The sequence below is a fragment of the Alexandromys fortis genome, unplaced genomic scaffold (genome assembly GCF_014885135.2).
Source record: "Alexandromys fortis isolate MF-2015 unplaced genomic scaffold, M_Fortis_MF-2015_v1.1 scaffold_332, whole genome shotgun sequence".
NCBI lineage: Eukaryota > Metazoa > Chordata > Mammalia > Rodentia > Cricetidae > Alexandromys > Alexandromys fortis.
Genome location: NW_026068232.1, coordinates 622,334 through 642,436, shown reverse-complemented (window position 1 = coordinate 642,436; position 20,103 = coordinate 622,334).

Genomic DNA, 20,103 nt, shown 5'->3' with positions numbered 1-20,103 from the left:
ACTAGAAACCTAGCACAATTGAAACTCCCTGGAAGCTATGAGGGAGACCCGAGCTAAGATACATACAATGGAGTATATGGAACCTGAACCAACAATCTCCTCTAACCAGGTAATACTTACGGTGTAGGTATTGGGACACCAACCCAGACACAAAACCTTTGTACTAAAATTTGTCCTGCCTACATGATGTTCTGGGGTAAGCGTGGCATAGAAGTAGTTAGAGAGGCCAACCAATAACTGGTCCAGCTTGAGATTCATACCATGAGAGGGAGGCCACCCCCTGATACTATCTGGAGAGCCAGGATCCAGAAGTGGGATAGAACCAAATATGAAGGACAAAAAAATCAAAGAAAAAACCTTTTTTTTTGGTTTTTCATGGCAGGCTTGTTCTGTAGCTTTGGAGTCTATCTTGTAACTAGCTTTGGAACTCACAGAGATCTCCTTGCCTCTGCCTCCTGAGTGCCTGGATTAAAGCCATGTGCCACCACCTCCTGGCAACAAATTGATTCTTAATAATATTCTGCTATATTCATAAAACTATTTATTTAAGAAATATTTCAAAGCAAGATGCTTAAGGAGTGGCCTTGTTCCTTCTAGTTGCCAGCTATAACAGTCAAAAACAAAAAAAAATCCTCAAATATGGAATTGTGAAGGAAAATGTAAATTGTTTGGAAAATATTTTGTATATCTATACAGAAGAAAAACTTGATGTTAGTAGGAGGACCCTAAGAACATGTACATAAGAAATGATAAAGAAAAGTCAGTGTGGCATGAAGCATCACTTTCATGAACAGCCTTGGTAGAAAAACTGACTGATCATTGACATTTCTTCTTGACTTCAAAAACAAGTAGAGATGAAGAAAGGAAATCTGGTATCTAGTATTTAACTTATTAAACTTTACAGAACTATTCAGATATGGGCATGTTTATTGGTCAGTAACAAGTATAAGAACAGTCACGGAATTGTTCCAGAACTTTGCTAGATCTGTAGCTGACTTGCTTTGGTGAGTGCACTTCATTCATGTATTATTTCTCCCCTATGAAAGAGGCATGACAGAACCAAAGCATTTGGGATCCATTCTACTTGGTCGATTCTCAGGCTTCCAGTGGCAGAGGAAAGGTGAATTGTTATTTAAGTCTCACTACACATGACTTAGCAAGTTCTCTGACGATGTTTTGAACTATATGTTTTAGAGGTCGTGCAAAAAAGAACTTAAGACTTTTAGACTAAGCATGGTGGTCCATCTCTGATATCTAAGATGCACTGAGGAGGCTAAGGTAAATTGTGAATCCAAGGCCATCTTGTGCTATAAAACAAGACTCTCACTGGCAAAACAAATGCTAGGGGTGGGCCTTTATGGGAGAATGCTTGCTATTAATACTTGACCTTATAGTTTGGTCTCAAGCACCACAAAGAAGATTTTTGAGGCTATCTGTATGAAATGAATGCATCTTCCATGTGAGAGCATTTATACTGAAATGCTGCAGACAGAAAGAAATGAAAGAGTTGTTTCTCTGTCAGTTTTCACATGGTGAAGCTCCAGCTCCAATATTATGAGATTTAGAGGTAGTTCCCTTGGGAAATAACTAGGTGATGAGGGATAAGCATTTATTCATGTCACACATGTCATATAGAAAGAGTCCAGAGAGTGTCTACTAGAAGCTTACACACCAGATATCAGAATTTGATACAAAACAAATTAGTCAGACCCAGGAGCTGAAAACAATTTTGTTGTTAAATAAAGAAATTATCAGTAACATCTAAAAATCAATGGTTTAAAGGAATGATATAAGATTCCTATGGTTTTATTTTGTAACTAATGACACGGGAAGTTTAAATATACAAAAATATGCACTTTCTCATATTTTGATACATTGTGAAACTTGATCCATTTTTCATGAAATCTTCTGTTCTTCTGAATTTTGTGTTCAGTACTTACTAAGCCCTAACGTCCATATAGCTAACCTCGCGCTGTATTCCAGAAGTTCTCTGATTTGGAAGAAACTAATGCACGTCCACCACCTTCACCAGGAACCAGTCCTTCTACAGCACTCCTAAGAACCACAGTTCTATTGCAAGGACTTGGCACAGTTAAATCATTTAAACAACATTAGACCTTTATGCCATTGGTTAGGTGTGTTTGCAAAATGTGAATATAGCCTAGAAAAGTAAAATAATTTACACAAATTCAGGGAGCTAGTGAGAAGCAGAAGCAGGGTAGGAAATTAAATGGTTATGAGGTGTTTCTGGACCTTTGCAGGTTTTCAAAGTGTCTAAAGTGACAGCAATAATAAGGATTGGCAAGTGGCAAAGCAACATGTGAAGTGAAAAGACAGGAACAGCTGCCATGATATATTTAAGACAAGGAATGGAAAATCCTGTGAAAGTTGACCAGGGTGAAGTAAGAGATCAGAGAGCCAGAAGGGCTCTTGTTGGCCAAATGGCCAGAAAGAAGGCACTCAAGGAATGACTTTCGTGAGCTTGGAAACATGAGAAATGCCCTGACCAACTGTTCTACCAGAGGCTCTGATGGACTGCAACAGGAACATAAAGGGATACCATGGTCCATATGATTGAACTCAAGCCACAGTTGAAAAATAAGTATCAGGAAAGAAGTAGTGTCCATTGTAAGCTAAATCATCTTAGGACTTCTGGGGACAGAGCTTGTGGTTATGTCTAAGCAAGTGGCTGCACATTCGGGTTCTAAACAGGTAGTTACAGACAATTCTACGTCTACTGACCATCAGAAATTAAAGATTTTTCTTTGTCTTTTCATGTTTTTCATCTGAACCTGTGCCTTTCTCATGGGTCATAGCATTGGAAGGGAGTGTAAGGCTGTTTTTCCATCCTGCCCTTCCCCTGCCCCAACATGCACTCCAAACACATTTTTTACGGGATGTTCCTGTTGTGCATATATTCACTATGTTAGGGTTATCTTTATCTGGTTTCCTCCACCATGCTTGTATAGATGCACATGTTCCTGTCCTAGGACTTGAGGATGTTTCTGAACAACACACATACGGGCAGAAAGTAAATTAGTATACAATAAATTTTTTTTAAAAAAACTTTTATTGCTTTTTTTGTTTTGATTTTCAATTTTCTTTTTTTTTGGAGAAAGAGGGAAGATAGAGTGAGACAACAAGAACAGTGGATTCTAGCCATAAATGAAGGACATTCGTGATCCTAGAGAAGCTAAATAAGAAGGTGAACCCAAAGAAAAACATATAGTTATCCTGCTGGATATTGGAAGTAGACAAGATTGCCAGGCAAAAGTTGGGAGCATGGGGGTGGGGATGGGTTGGGGGTAAGGGGAGATGGGGAGAGAGAAGGGAGCAGGAGAGGATGGGGAGAGCTTGGGGGAATGGGATGGTTGTGATGGAGGAAGTGTGGATATGGGAGCAGGGAAGTAGATATCTTAATTAAGGGAGCCATTTTAGGGTTGGCAAGAGACTTGACTCTGGAGGGGTTCCCAGGTGTCCGAAGAGATGTCCCCAGCTTGTTCCTTAGGCAGCAGAGGAGAGGGTGCCTGAACTGGCCTTATCCTATAGCCACACTGATAAATATCTTGCATATCACCATAGAACCTTCATCTGGTGATGAATGGAGATAGAGACAGAGACCCACATTGGAACGCTGGACTGAGCTCCCAAGATCCAAATGAAAAGCAGAAGGAGGGAGAACATGAGCAAGGAAGTCAGGACCCAGAGGGGTGCACCCACTCACTGAGAAGGTGGGACTGATCTAATTGGAACTCCCCAAGGCCAGCTGGACTGGGACTGATGGAGCATGTGATCAAACTGGACTCTCTGAATGTGGCTGACAATGAGGGCTCCTGAGAAGCCAAGGACAATGGCACTGAGTTTTGATCCTACTGCACGTACTGGCTTTGTGGGAGCCTAGTCTGTTTGGATGCTCACCTTCCTAGACCTGGATGGAGTGGGGGGGGGGCTTGGACTTCTCACAGGGCAGGGCACCCTGACTCCTCTTAGGACTGGAGAGGGAGGGGGAGGGAAATGGGAGAAGGTGGAAATTTTTAAAAAATTAAAAAAGGAAAAAGAAGAATATGGATAGGGATGGGTGAATAGAGGGTCAGGAGGTTTTGGGAGGAGTTTGGAGAAGAGAAAAAATAAGAGTAAAATATATATTATTTTATACAATACAGGGAGTGAGAGATACAGAGAGAGAGAGAGGGGGGGGGTTCTCTGTGTAGCCTTAGCTATCCTTGAAGTCACTCTGTAGAACAGGCTGGCCTCAAACTCACAAAGTTTCACCTGCCTCTGCTTCCCAAGTTTTGGAATTAAAAGCATGTGTTACCACCTCCTGTATAATCACAGCATAATCCTAAAATATTAAGTCTATCTGTATAAACACACATGCACACAAATGCACAGGCACACACACCACTTAGAAAATATAGACTCAATTATCTTTCAGAAGAGTTTGGATTTCTTAGAAATTTGCTTGGAACAAGCACAAAAAGAAGAATTTGCTGTGGAGGAGCCTACCAAATGGCCCCACAAGTGCTCAAGAGTTCGGCTAGCAGCAAAAGTCATATTGGGGCCATGTATACACAGAGGCTACATCAAAAGAAGGATTTCTCCTGTCTATAGTGTTTTTTCCAAAAGCCTATATAGTGAGCCTGTGTTAATTTCTTGTTTGTTATGATAAGGAAAAGGTAGAAAAGAGCCTACAGGAGCTCAGAATAATATGTTTGACCTTTCCCATAAATCTAAAATGATTTCTAGTTACTTTTTGAAAAGGTCTATGGAAGATTATTCAACAACTAGAAAGAACAGACGTATACTTATATAAGAATTTCAAAATTATTATTATGCCAAAAATGATATAGGCTAAAAATATGTTCTGTAAATATTTGTCCACATAAGTTTCACAAACATTTAACTGAATATAAAATGAGTTCTAATATAGAAATGGTGTGATTGTGAAGGGATAATATAGTTGCCTGGTGAGAATTTCCTGGGTATGTATACATTGGGATTTTCAACAAGTCATCAAACTTTATACCCTAGGTACATACAAGCTATGCATTGAATGCCTTACTGAAACTTGAACAGACAGACAGATTTTTGACGGGGCGGTGGGGGAGTATTCTTCATAGAGGTAGAGAATAATCCCCCCCCCCCCCCGCTTTGTAGTAACTAATTCATACAGACCATCAGGTGAAGGATGTTGGGAAAGGGCCTTGGATATCTCCAAACATCTCACTAATGGCAACTGACCCATCCCTAGGGAAAAATGCATCTTTCCTATGATCAAATACATCCAAAACCATTATCAAGCATAAAGTCAACCCATTGCTATGGACAGAAGGTTAATCACTCCGTTCCGCGTATACACCTGAATCAAGTCTGCTGGAAACAAGGGACAGTGAAGAATATTTGAAAATACTGTGAGGACCTTTAAAAACTCATAATGTCATATATTTGTAATGGGACACACACACACCCCAAGATCAGAAAGGCAGTGATTGTTGATCTAAACAGACTAAAGAGACAAATTAACCAATGGCTTAGATCTTATTCATATTCTGAATAAGATAAAAATGAAAAGCCGTGAGGCATTTGGAAGACTAAAGATATATATTAACAGTTTTCCAGTTGAATTACCTTTGAAGCTATAGTGCCATCATAGCTGTGCACTAATAAAGCAAACGTATGAAGATGGATTGCCGGTGGATAAATAGGGTTGGAGGTGGATGGATAAATAGCGAGCAAGAATGCTAATCTGCCAAATTGTAAATAATTGGTGAGTTTAGGTGAAGCTATTATAGAAGACTACTTTATTATCCTTTCAACATTTCTGTGCGCTTAAAATTTTTCAAAATAAGTAAGTAGGGGAAGAAAGAGGAAAATTGGATGGGAAAAAAAAGCAGTTTTGTTTTGTTCTGGGTTGGGCGAATGATCCATCTTTGCTGCATTTTGTCCTGTCTAGGTCGCCGACCCCTAAAAGCCTCTTCTGGGCAGGCTCAGGGATTGGTTGTTGTGAAGTGGCCATATTGTCACCAGATTGTTTGAGTTTTTCTTTTTCTTTCTTTTTTTTTTTTCCTCTCAGAAAGGTGCTGTATCCAGGCTAATGGGGAAAAACAGGATGGAGGGAGGAGAGCTAGTGAGTCAGTTGCCATGGCACCGAGCAGTGAAGGGCCCCTCTTGCCTGGGTTTGACGTGTGTTTATAATCCCAAGAGGTGATGGGGGTGGGGAAAATGAGGAAGAAAGATGGGGGCTTAATTTGCTCTCACAGATTCCGGCTGCCCACGGGGCTTATTATCCTTGATTGCCTGTTTTCTGCTTTTTGTCACCATGGAGACAAGTGAAAACGTGATTCTACCCAGATTCGCGCACTTTGTTAGATGAATGCCTGGCCCTGCTGGGCCTGCTGGGCCTCTGTGGTAGGACAGGGCCCCTGCAGAACGTGTGGGTGTAAAGCCTTGTGATTAGAAGGGTGGTAACTCTGAGGAGTGCTGTGTCTCTGCGGGGAGGGTTTTTGCTAGAACACAGTCCCCTCATTCCTTGGCCAGTAAATATCAGTCAGTCTTGTTTTCAAGGCTGTGGATTGAAAACACCTTCTGTGCTACTGAAGACACACTGTGTGTGTGTGAGTGTGTTTCAGGAATCTATTCTGCGTCTGCAAGGCATTCAGCATTTTAACCCCTATCCATTTTCATGGAATGATTTTTCATATATCCAATGTCTGTTTGCAAATATAAATCAGGTGGTAGTGGCCTGGTGGCCAAATGGAAAGGCTACATAGCACATAAGCAAGCACTGGTAACCAAGGGCGCGCCAGATTTTAACATAAGGAAATCCTAAGAGAACCTACTTTGTTAAGTGCTAAAATTGACGCTGGTGATCCATCTTCCAGGTATTTGTTCTAAATGACATAGAAAGGTGGAGTGTCCTGGATACCTGCCATTTGAGGAGCACAGAGAACATAAGTGCCATCACCTCCTTCAGGTTCCATAAACAGAAACAGTTTTTAGCTCCTCTTTGGCTTCTTGTCTCTGAAAATGATGAGACAAATATTCAATTTAAAAAGATTGCAGGTATGCCTTTCCTAGGAAAGAGTGTGATTCAAGAATGTGAATAACCATGCTTCCCAAAGTGATGAACATATTTAAAGTAATGAGATTTACAATATTGTATTCACAGAAATTGGGACTGAGAAATATTCCAAATAACCAAGGCAATCTTTAGGAAAAGGATTCAATCTCAAGCGCCATGATTTCAAATATTACAAAGATTAGCAAGCAAGATATCATGACACTAGCATAAAAATAGACACTTCACCTGGTGTGGTGGTGGTGCACACCTTTAATTCCAGCACTCAGGAAGCAGAGTCAGGCGGGTTTCTATGAGTTCAAGGCCAGCCTGGTCTGCAAGAGCTAGTTCCAAGACAGCTAGGGCTGTTATACAGAAAAACCTTGTCTTGAAATAACAAAAAACAAAACAAAAAACCCAAACCAAACTAAACCCAAACAAAACAAAATAAAAGCAAGCAAGCAAACAAACAAACAAAAAAACTCACTTCAACAAATAGAATAAAGAACTATAATTGAAGCCACATACTTATGGTCACTTGGTCTTAACTCAGGTATACTGAAAATAACAGTGAGGAAGAGCTATGTTCTTCAAAAGCCAGTATAGTTAATTGATTATAAATATTGGCAAAATATAAATAAAAGAAAATCTTTAAGTTTTAAATTTTTATTTATTGTAAGCACATGCTTGATGTGGGGATTAACTTTAGAGAGGGGTCAAGGGACAACTTAGTGGATTCAGGTCATTCTTTCTACCTTATTTGGCTTCTGGGGATAAAACTTAAGATAAGTTTGTTAGTCCAGAAAAGGGAAGTTTTATATTGTTGACAACAGGATTCTGAAATCATACAGCAAATTATAGATAATAGTACAGAATCTTCCCCCAAAAGACTGAAAAGAGAACCATCATATGTCTCCACAGCCTGGGTTGGTGATTTAGCCTAATGGAATAGCAGAATCTCAGGGAGATTTCTCAGCCGTGTTCATGGCAGCCTTGCTTACAGTAAAGGAATGATTATGCCACATAGGTGCCTGCCTATGAGAGAACAAGAAATGTAACTGGGCTTATAATTACAGTGGCCTATTCGGTCTTCAGACAGCAGCAGTGTGCTTGGAAGACATGCTTAAGTCAGGCAGGTACTGAAATATTAACACTTCATGATACATGAAGTATTTAAATCAGAAACGCAGGTAAACAAATGAAGAATGATAATTACCAGAGGCTGACAGACGGAAAGGACAAACAGACCAATATTATTCAAAATATTTAAAAATGACAAAATGAATAAGGATTTTGAAATCTATTGGGAAACAATGTGCCTATGCTTACAATGTACATTCAAAAATGCTAAGAAACTAAATTTAAAATGTTTTCCTGCAAATCATTGTGACTGTGTGCATAGTAATTATCTATATTTGATGATGTAACTATACACTAGAACATCACATCGTGCCCATATCACACATATTTACTACATCAATTGAAATGAAATATGATTTAAACAATAATTGGCATCACTGTGTACCAGAAATTGATGTGAATTCAGCTTTGATTTGTTGCTTGATTCCTCAACATTTCACTAGAGGAAATTCAGCTTGTGATCTTCACCTAAAACTATGAAGCAATGAGCATGGTTTATCTTGAATTATCTCCTGATTTCTACCCTCAAAGGATAAATGTTGTCTTCAGTGGCCTGAAACACCTCCATTGTGACCAGGCAGGAGCATCATCCTGCTTTCTTATCTTGCAGTCTATCGTTCATCATGAAACAACCAGGTCCTGTTCGCTACACCATTGACTGTGTGTAACTCTGATAGTGCTTTGGAACAGGTGGTGAGTTCACACTGAAGTTGTCACACCCATTGCTCCCTAGTGGAAGCTGATGCTTTCTTATTCTGCAGCCTATCGTTTATCGTGAAACAACCAGTTCTCTGTTTACAGCACCACTGCCTGTTTATCATTCCTATAACAGGTTGTGAAGTTCACATTGAACTTGTCAAGCAATAGAAACTCCACGGGTTTGGAGGCTTCCTATTTAAATTTTGCACATGCAAATTTAAATAGACTTATTAAGACTGCACATGCAAGGGAAGGAATGTGTATGAATTCTGAGCATAGCAAACTAAGAATCTAGATGCAAACCCTGAGCTGTGTTTCTGCTTATTCACGTTCATCACTGCAGAAGTTTGATCTTGAGCATCCCAAACTTGCCACAGCATGGAGGCAGTCTCATGAGTTATGAATACTGAAACAGTTATATCTGAACCGTGAGCAATGTATACAGAAACAGTTATACGTGAACCTTGAGTTATGTACATTGAAGCACTGTTCCATTCCTAAGATGTGTTCCAACAGTCCAGATAACTCAAACGGTCTGACTTGATTTCTTTTTGTTAGTCATGTTATATGGGCCTTAAACAGAGACAAAGGTTCCCAGCCTCCAGTTATTTTGTCGTAGAAAATAAAGGATAAATAAGCAGGTCAAATTCATTTTTCTTCTTCCTTTAATTTCTAAATACATGATTCTGATAAAATCAGAATGTAATGCTTCCTCATCTCTCCAAACCCTTTGATCATTGATGGATAAGATGTCAGGGGAGGTGAAGGAGTTAAAGGAGGACACAAATGGCTAAGGAGTCACACTGAGTTTTTCCTAAGAAGAATTTCTATGCAAATGGTAAAAACAGCACACAGCAAGGGCAAGCAATACATTTCCTAAAGAAGAGATTTGTCTGAGCAGTGTGATGCCCAGTGATCCACATTCCCTTCACACACACACACATACATGGTCACTTACACAGTCACTTTCTCATACACACATTCACACAAGAACATATACACATACATGCACAGATCTGGTCACATGAACACATGCATGCACAAAGACATACATCCATATACATTCACACACATATATGAACATGCAGAAATAAATAGACATATCCATACATGCACTCAAAGACACATATATACACACATGCAAACATGCAGATGTACATGTATGCACTCACATAAACATGCAGACACATATACACACATATACATGCTCATATGTATACATTTACATCTTCAAACATGTACACCAAGACAGTCATGCTCATATATAGACACATATGCACAGATATGAGCAGATATACATACATACAACACATGAAGATGCACATCCATACACAGGCACAACCACACAGTTGACATGCAGATATATATATGTATATATGTATATATATACACACACAGGAGAACTATCAGACACATAAATATATGCCAACTACTTGCTGATCTCCAATTACAGCAAAAATGGCTATAAATGTTGGGCCCCAATGTTCTAATATCTGTCTCTTCTGTCTCTGTATTTTTTTCTTTCATCTTTCTGTGTCTATACCTCCTCCTTTGTTTAAGATAATAGTTTGTCAGGATACATGCTTTAACTTTTCTGTGGAAAGAGTTTTCAAGATGTTCTTTAGAAGTTTCTGTCTCCTTATCTGTGAGACCCTCTGTTTATAACTTGAATTCCAGGGAAATGACTCTGAAGGAATCTCAGAGAAGCATAAATACAGATGACTTTTATGGCTGTGCACAGGAAAAAGCAGCAACTCATAAATGCAATGAATGCCTGATAGGACAGAAGAGAGGCCAGAGAGCATCTGATGAAAGCTGAGACCTCTTCCTCCCAGCAGAACTTCCTGATTGATCTCAGTTTCCATAATCCTCGTCATTGTTGCTTCCTCATATTGGAGCTATATCCCTTCTTTGGAATGGGCTCTGCCAGGCTTTTTTCTACAAATATTTAGATGATAATATAATTACATTTCTCCTTCCCTTTATGCCTCTAAAGACTGTCTTATGTCCGTCCTTGCTTTCTTTTGAATGCACAGCTTCCCTTTTCATCTTTTGTCATTGCATACAGCCTGTATAATGTTACTTGAATTTGTGTTTACAAGGCTGACCGTTTGGTGTTGGATACCATCTGGTGTGCTCTTCCATGAAAAAGACTGTTTCTCTTCACCTCAGCATTCCTTGGTTGCCTATAGCTCTTTCTGTGGGAATGAGGTCTCTTGGGGATTATCTTGTCCACTTTCGCCTGTCCATTTTTGTCTTCCTGGTTGAGATCACATATGGAAAGTAATAGTGGGTACAGCTTCTGAAATTGCTTTGAGACACAATCTTGCAGCGAACTCCCCAATCTGGACCTTGCAGTTTTTTGCCTCCTTGTCCACAATGTTTCCTGGGTCATCAATGTTTTCTGGATCACCAGCATCAGAATGTTTGTAAATATATACATTAAGGCTAAATTTTGATTGATTGTGGTTATCTGTAGTGGTCTTTCATTGTTTGTTGCCCAAAGAAGTTTCCTTGATGAGGAGTGTAGAGTACACTTATATTGTTGAAGACAATATGTACTTTGGAAACAGGTCCCATGTGACCTTGAGATGGAACTCATCTAAATGCTCCCTTTTCGAAGACTAGCTTTCTTGTTACCAAAAGGTACAATGCTTCTAAAGGAGGGAATCTTCCAACAGTCCCACCCAACTATCATGTCTATGAACCAATGACAAGCAAAGCACAATATCACTAAGAATGCATTAGTGGCACATGTGTCTTGCTGATAATCAGCAGATCTCTTACTGGACTTAAGACCTACTCAACAATCGAGAAACAATGAACGGTGCTGGAAAACTATGTAAGTTCCCAGTGGTACTGAAGTAATGGTTATTGGCAGAGAAGTTATGGCCATTAATTCTAAACCAGCATAATTTCTAACAATAATTTAAACACTTGTCCTCATATCAACAGATAAGGGAATTATTCTTAACTTTAATCCTGGGACTTCTTTAATGGGATTGTGAACCTAGAGGGAGACAGAATGATCATGACTATCAGCCATCAAGCCTCTCTGATGAGCAGGCTATTCCTGTTTTCTCTCTATTGTTCATGGGACCTCCTCTATCTCATCTTGCCACCTGCCCATTTACTTCTCACTGAAGAGATAAATCTGATATGGAAACTTGTAAATGGAGTTACGTCAATCCCTATGACAGTAAATTCCTGCCTTAAGGTCTCTATAAACCTTTGTTGTTGAACTGTTAAACAGTAGACATGGAAATAGAAACTCATGTGCTGTTTTTAAAACTGTCTCTTTATGCCATCAAAATGATCCTAGGAAGCCCTGCTACAATTATGTATATTCTGTATGTTTAGGTAGTTCATGGCATTGTATGTAAAGTGGAAGGAAGAGGAAACTGACGATGGTAATCCCTTTGTTATCTCTGTAATTTCCCTTCTTTGTTCCCACACCATGACTTTGGTCTTTAAAGCCTATGGCCTTAGAATAGCAGAAATAAGAAGCAGAAATTGGTATATAAACATGACATTTAAAGGCTATTCTTGGAATTTAAGAGTCATTTTGATTCGCACTTCCCTGATGGCTTAAACATGTTGAGCATTTCTTTTAAGTGTTTTTCTGCCATTTGACATTTTTCTGCTGAGATTCTCTGTTTAGATATATACATCCATTTTAAATAGAATTACTTGGTTCTAGTTTCTTGATATTTTTTAATAATTATTTTGGAGATCAGCCCATTGTAGGATTTGAGGTTGGGGAAGATCTTTTCCCATCCTGTAGCCTAATGTTTTATTCTATTAACAGTATCTTTTGCCTTACAGAAGCTTTTCCACTTTTTGAGGTCCCATGAATTAATTGTTGCTCTCAGAGTCTGTGCTACTGGTGTTTTATTTAGAAAATTGTCTCCTGTTCCAATATGTTCAAAGTTATTTCCCTCTTTCTCTTATATCAGGTTCAGTGTAACTGTATTTATGTTAAGGTGTTTTACCTACTTGGACCTGAGATTTGTGCAGAGTGATAGATATGGATCTATTTGTACTCTTTTACATGCCGACATCTAGTTATGCCAGTACCATTTGTTGCAGATTCTTTCTTTTTTATTGTATAATTTATGATTCTTTGTGAAAAACCAGGTATCCATAGGTATGCGGATTTGTGCCTGGGTCTTCTATTCAGTTTCATTGATTTACCTGTCTGTTTTCATGCCAATGATATGCTGTTTTCATTATTATAGTTCTTTAATAGAGATTGAGATCAGGGTTGGTGATACCTCTGGAAGTTCTTTTATTGTACAGGATTGTTTTAGCTATCCGTATGAAATTGAATATAGTTCTTTCAAGGTCTGAAAAGTGTGTGTTGGAATTTTGATGGAGATTTAATTTCATATGTAGATTGCTTTTGGTATGATAGCTCTTAATTCTGGTATTCCATCTTACAACTGACAGAACAGCTAAGATCCAAAGCACAAATAGCAGCTTAAGCTAGAAAGATGTGGAGCAAGGAGAACACTCCCTCATTGATGATGGGAGTAAAAATTTGTTCATCCAATTTAAAAATCAATATGGCAGTTTCTCAGAAAATTGGGGATCAATCAACCCCAAGATAAAGCTCTACGATTCTTGGGCATATACTCAAAGGATTTTGAATAATGCCACAAGGACACTTGCTCAACTATATTCATAGCAGCTTTATTCATAATAGCCAGAACCTGAAACAACCTAGATGCTCCTCAACTGAAGAATGGTTAAAGAAAATGCAGTACATTTACAAAATGGAGTATTACTCAACTGTTAAAAATGACATCATGAAATTTGGAGGCAAATGGATAGAAGTTGAAGAAAAAAATCATCCCGAGTGAGAAAACCAAGAGCCAGAAAGACAAACATGGCTTGTATTCACTCATTAGCGGATATGATATTAACTGTAAAATACAGGGCAACCATGATATAATCCACAGATCTATAGAGACTAGGTAACAAGAAGTGCCCAATGGAGGATGCATGGATTTCCACAGGAAGGTAAAATAAAAGAGATCACCTGGGTAGAACAGGGTCAGGTGGGAATAAAAACTTGAGGGATCAGGGTCTGGGATGGATGGAGGGGGAGACTACTGAAAGAATTGACATAAAAGGGCGAACATTTAGGGATCAGCAAGAAAACTCATGCAAGGGAAGCTCCCACACATCTACAAGGATGTCCAGGCTGAGTTTCCTAACAATAATAAATGTGTACCCTGAACTGGCCATCTTGTGTGATCAAATCTGTGACTACCCCAATTGTCTTCAGATAACTTTCACCCAATAACTGATGAAAACAGCTGCAGATACCCACAGCCAAACTCTAGGCTGAACTGTCTGAGTCCTACTGAACAGAGAGAGAAAGGAAGAAGTGTAGGAACATGTGGGGTCAAGGACATCACAAGAAAACCCACATAAACAACTAACCTGGTTCATAAGAACTTACAGAGTCTGAACAACCAGGGAGCCTGCAGGGGTTTGACCTAGACCCTATACATATATATGACAGTTGTGTAGCTTGGTCTACTTGTGTGGTTCCTAAAAGTGGTAGCAGTGGCTGTTCCTAACAGTTTGACTGACTCCTTGTACTAGATTGCTTTTACCAGCCTTAATACAGTGGAAGGTGGTTAGTCTTATTGTACTTGATGAACTCTGCTTTGTTGATATTCATGTGAGCCCTGCCACTATCTGAACAGAAACAAAGGAGGAGTGTATTGGGGAGTCACAGGGTGTAGGGGGAGGGAATTTGAGGAGAAGCGGGAGGGGAAACTGCAGCCAAGACGTAGAATCAAAAAATAAAATTAAAAATGAAAAGACTATGGCTTGGAATTTAGTTCTTAAGGGGGAATATGGTTAAAAGGTATGCAATAGCTGTGATACATTCTCCAAAACTTGAAACTTAATTTTCTTTATAATATTATTGCAAAGTAACATGATCATGGGGACTCATCCATAATGGATGGATTAAAGTTGTTGAGAGTAGATTGCTATTTTGAGAGCATAGAGGGTACTAGTTATAGAAGGACCCTGGGACTTCTTTCTTGGCCAATGACATCCCAAAGACCTCACATTATTAAAGACTCTTGACATTCCTAGAGAATACACTCCAGAAGTTGACAATAACATAAAACAAAAATACAGAAATCATAAAATGTTAAGACTCAATATGGTGCTACACATTTGTAATCACAGAACTAGGGAGGTAAAGTCAGATGGGTTCCTGATGCTAATGGGCTAGCCAATCTAGACTGCTCGGTAAGTTCCAGGCAATGGAGAGAACACATCTCAAATAAACACCCCCATTCCCCCCCCCCCAGGGGCTGATGGCATTTTGGAAATAATACCTGAATCTGTTATAGAGCCTCCACATGCTTGAGGGAAAATTTGTAGTTGGAATGCCAAATAAAATTAAAACAATAAATAAAAATTCTAAAGAATCAAGCACATGATATCTTCACCAAATTCTAGAGGATAGCCAAGAAAGATGTGAATAGACTATGATCTTGGAGAGCTTCTTTGGTACCCAATGGTCAACAACTACAAAATAAGTTAACTCAGGTTAAAGCATGTGACATTGGATTTCAGTGTCATTTCCAGTGACTGCCTTTGGCTCTGTGTGATTATTAATGCACTAGTCTGTATATATTTTAGGGTAAAAATTGTATTATGACCTGAAGTCTGTGGAAATTTCAAAATATGATACTTTTTTTCAGTCTGTTTATGTTTTTCCTTATTACAAGTGATAGTTTCATGGCTGTTTATATGTCAGAGGTGAAACATGAATGTTCTATGGATGTTTGTAAAGAATAACTTGAATTATTGTGCCTTGTTATTATATTGGATATATGCCATAACACTGTGACTTTTACTAGTATTAAGAATAAAGTAGGTCATATTAATAAAATAGTGACTAAATCATTGTTTCTCAAGAAGTTACTTTATTCTCCCATCCTTAGTATTGTTTTGTTGCATACAGTTATACCATGAACATAGATGTACCACTATATCTTGGAAGCCATTAGTTAATTACTTTTGTTATATATCCAGGAGAGGAACTCTTGCAATTCTTGTAATGAATTGTTAAATGCTTTTACACAGTACCTACAATATTTTATATACTTAGAAACATGGCATAGAACCTCTGATGTCTGCACTTTCTCCATAATTTCCATTGATGTTCATGGAAAGGTAACGGTTATGGATTTGATTTCCTAAATAATCAGTGGCTTGGAGCGTCTTTCCAGCTTAAATGTTATCTTTTTTTTTCTAAGGCATTTCATTTGTCTATTGGTTTAGTGTCTTGGCCTTTTTATGGTTGTTTACAGAATTCTCATTGCAGGTAGTTATTCAGGAAGGCATTGTGCGTGTGACTGTTCCCCTAGCCTGTCCACCTTCAATTATGAGACATCCCAGACAGAAGAGGGAGGAACCAGGACTGTACTTACATGGAAAGGCACATATTATAGAGACATATTAATTACCATGGAATGTCAGTCATAGCACTTTTGTGTGGATGATTAAATTGCCTACCTAGCAAGGAGATAGAAGAGCAATGTGACATCCAAACCAGTGCTGATCATAGCCATATGTACTATGTTTTGATAGGCTGGGTTATTTTTTTATTTTAGAAATATTTAGGGTTGTATTCTCAATTCTATAAAATAACTTCAGGAAGCCAATGCATTATTTGAATTGAAAAAAAAATAGTCTCTCCTAGGAAAAATGACACCAGCTTGTTTATCCAATACCAAATGGTGAAAATGTGTTCTCTAAGCTTCAGGTCTTGCATCAGAGTGGTTTGTGTTTATTTACTTGGCTGGTTTCCTGCTTATTTGGGAGCAGACTTCACTATGTAGGTCAGGATATTGCCAAAATTATGATATTTTTGCTTCACTCTCCCAACTGTTAGGATAACATGCATTCAAATGTCACACCTGGTTCCCAGGGTCTGTTGTACTGAGATGTACACCATCCTTAAGACATCCATGGATCTGTAGTGTAAAGTGGCTAGATTTTGAGAGCATAACAAGCTTGTCTCTTACCAACACCCTATTTAATTCTCTTTTGGTGCAGGAGAATTGTCTATATTTTGTCAATTGTGTTTTAAATAAACGCTGGTTGGCCAGTAGCCAGGCAGGAACTATAGGCGGGACAACCAGACAGGAATTAGAGGCAGGTCAATGAGAAAAGGAGAATTCTGGGAAGGAGGAAGCCCATTTCTCCCCAGTCCTGTCCAGACACCAAAGAAGGAAAATGTGACCCGCTGAAAAAGGTACCGAGCCAAGTGGCTAACACAGATAATAATAATGGGCTATATAAGTTATAAGAGTTAATAAGAAGCCTGAGTTAATGGGCCAATCAGTTTATAACTTAAATAGACCTCTGTGTGATTTTCTTTGGGATTTAATGGCTGTGGGAACTGGGCAGGTCAGAAACCCCAACAAGCAGGCCCTCATGTCACACTCTTTTACCTAAGCTTTTTATACTGTTGCTTAATTGGTATAGCAGTATAGTAACTACCTTTGCTGACATGATTCAGTGTATATTGTTTTTTATTGCACTAATTAGGAAGTCTAACTTTTCTATTAGTGAGTTAAGACTATTGAAGGCTACACATCTGTAAATGTGATGTGATACCACTGCCTCACTTGGAAAAGGAGAAGGTTTGCCTAGATCCATTAATCTACACAGGTCCTTGCATTTGTGTTCTAAGATCATTTGCAGTAAGATGGTTTATGTAATAAATATCCTATTCATTTCCAAGACATGTTAGCTACATGGAACTTTCAAGAAAAATGTATCCTCTGTTCACTGAGGTCTGCCTAACAACCAATCCCAAAAAGCAGGTTCTTTCTTGCATACCTGTACCATGGAGCCGGGCCTATCAAAGAAGTCTGTTGTCTCTCACATCATATCAGATATCTAAACTGTGGAGACAGGAGTATCTGGAGGGGATTCTAATAGTCAAAACCAGGAATTTTTAGAAACCCCCTTTTTGTTATTTATGATACTCCTGGGTAGGGACAATTTAAAGACTGGAGCTAGCAACATGAATTCTGTGTGTAGTCTGAGCTTCTCAGAGTATAAATCCTGTGGTAATTGTGTGTTGTGCATAAGAGCAGGATTCTTCTGTGACTTCAGCTCAGCTTTCAACAAATCATCTTATATATCTTCTGTTCGTGGAAATATTCACGAGTTCATTCAAATTATAAAGGGAGTGGCACAGAAATACTCTTCCATGGGAGTGGTATCAAACTACTGCAGATAACTTTTGCAATGACTAAATTTGGAAATAGTTATGTATTATTAACAAAATTATTAAGTGGAATAGATACGATCATAACTTGTAATGTAAGATATTATCTCTGATTATATGTGGAGATTTTTTTTGTAAATTCTTTGAATGATATTTTAGAAGAAGAGAATGACTGTAAGAAGATCCAGACAACTTCATACCCTAATTTTGGTGATACATACTGGTCAGTACTTCCAAGTCTGATTATTCAAAACCCATCAGGTCTTTCCAGTGGAGCTTGAGACAAAAACTAGTATATTATCTTTATGATCCCACTTAAAATCTGGAAGGATACTTGATATTTTTGTTTGTTTATTGGTTTGAGGACAGGGTGGAGGTTGCCAACCAATCTGAGTGCAGGAAAAAAAATACTTCCTGCTGTGAGTGGCCTCTGATAAGAATGGAGATGAAACCTGCTGCCTTAAGTAAATTCAGTGGCCTTGAACACCTGGCCATTCTACCCGTTCTTCCCTTCTTACTTTTCATCCGCTTTTTCTTCATGCCCCCCTCCCTCTGTCTGCTCATTTACCCTAATCACCAGAATCTAGATAGTTCCAATTATGAACTTCATCTCTAACTCTCCCTTCCTCTTCATGCCACCCCTCCTCTCTCTTCTGTGGAGACAGTTTCTTGCTATCTCTCTGAGTCAGGCCTGCAACTGGTTGTGTATCTCAGGTTCATTTAAATTCTCACTCTTTCTTCTCCCTGAAGAACATTATTGTTACTGGCATGTAGCCCAATGTCTGGCCATTTTCTGGCCCATGACATGAAGTCTTGGAAAGTTATTAAAGCCAGAAGTCGTGATCTTATTGACTTCATTCTCCAAGTATTTTTTTTAATAAATAGAAATTATAGCTCTAATAATACAACCACTCCCCTATCCCGCACTGGTGTGCCCATGAATTGAATTAAATACTAGAATGACTTTGATAAAAGCATATCTTATTTGGTGAATTGAGTTTTAATGAGAATGAAGTAAAAGCAAGATATAAAATGTTCCATATAAATCTGCAGGTTAATAGTCTGTGCACTTAAAGCCTGAAGAAAGGGCAGTAACCAGGTTACGTGAAGCTCAGAGCTATCCGCATCCTTGAGAAAATGCGGTGGAAGGGCTCCATTAGTACTTGCACAATCACAGCATGAACAAAGCAGAAAATTAACTGCATTAGATTAAAAGGAAACCATCTTTAAAAAAACACCTGTGTCACTGCCACATAAAATAGCTTAACACAATGCAGCCAGCACCGCAGTGGGAACAATACCAAGCAGCAGCTGGCTGCTCGGAAACTGAAATTAAAACCCAGAAGGATGCTGCTTATCTTTTGTGGTGACAAGACACAAGGTCACTCCATTGGCAGCCTGTCAGTGGTCAGGTAGACTACCTGCATCCAAAGCTCACAGTATGAAATGGCGACTTTGTGAAGTTCTATCTCTGCTCCTAATAGCTTACATTATTGTCAAATGGAAAAATATCACAGGAAAGAAACTGGCTCAGAACAGATCAGAGCAGTGCGCAATCAGTTAGGAAAAAAAGCAAGTCATGAAAAGGAACATCTATCTTAAAGATAAGAAAGCAAGTACAGGGTCCAGATAGATAAGCTGCTTGTGTCTTAGGGGGGCCACACTTGGTGAGGGAGTGCTGGGTGAGGGTTAAATGGTTTGCTTTTATCTGCAGGTTTTTCTTCATTTCTATGAGCATATACACATGACAATATATGAATTTTCTCATTTTAATTGCAGGCAGTTATAGAGTTTGAAAACCCATTTTTATGAAGGATTCAAAATATAGATTTTTTAATATGAACAATAGAAAAAAGGAACAAAGCAGCATTAATCTTTAAATGACCTTAAAATATTCCAAACATCCTTAATTTATTAACATTCTGCAAAA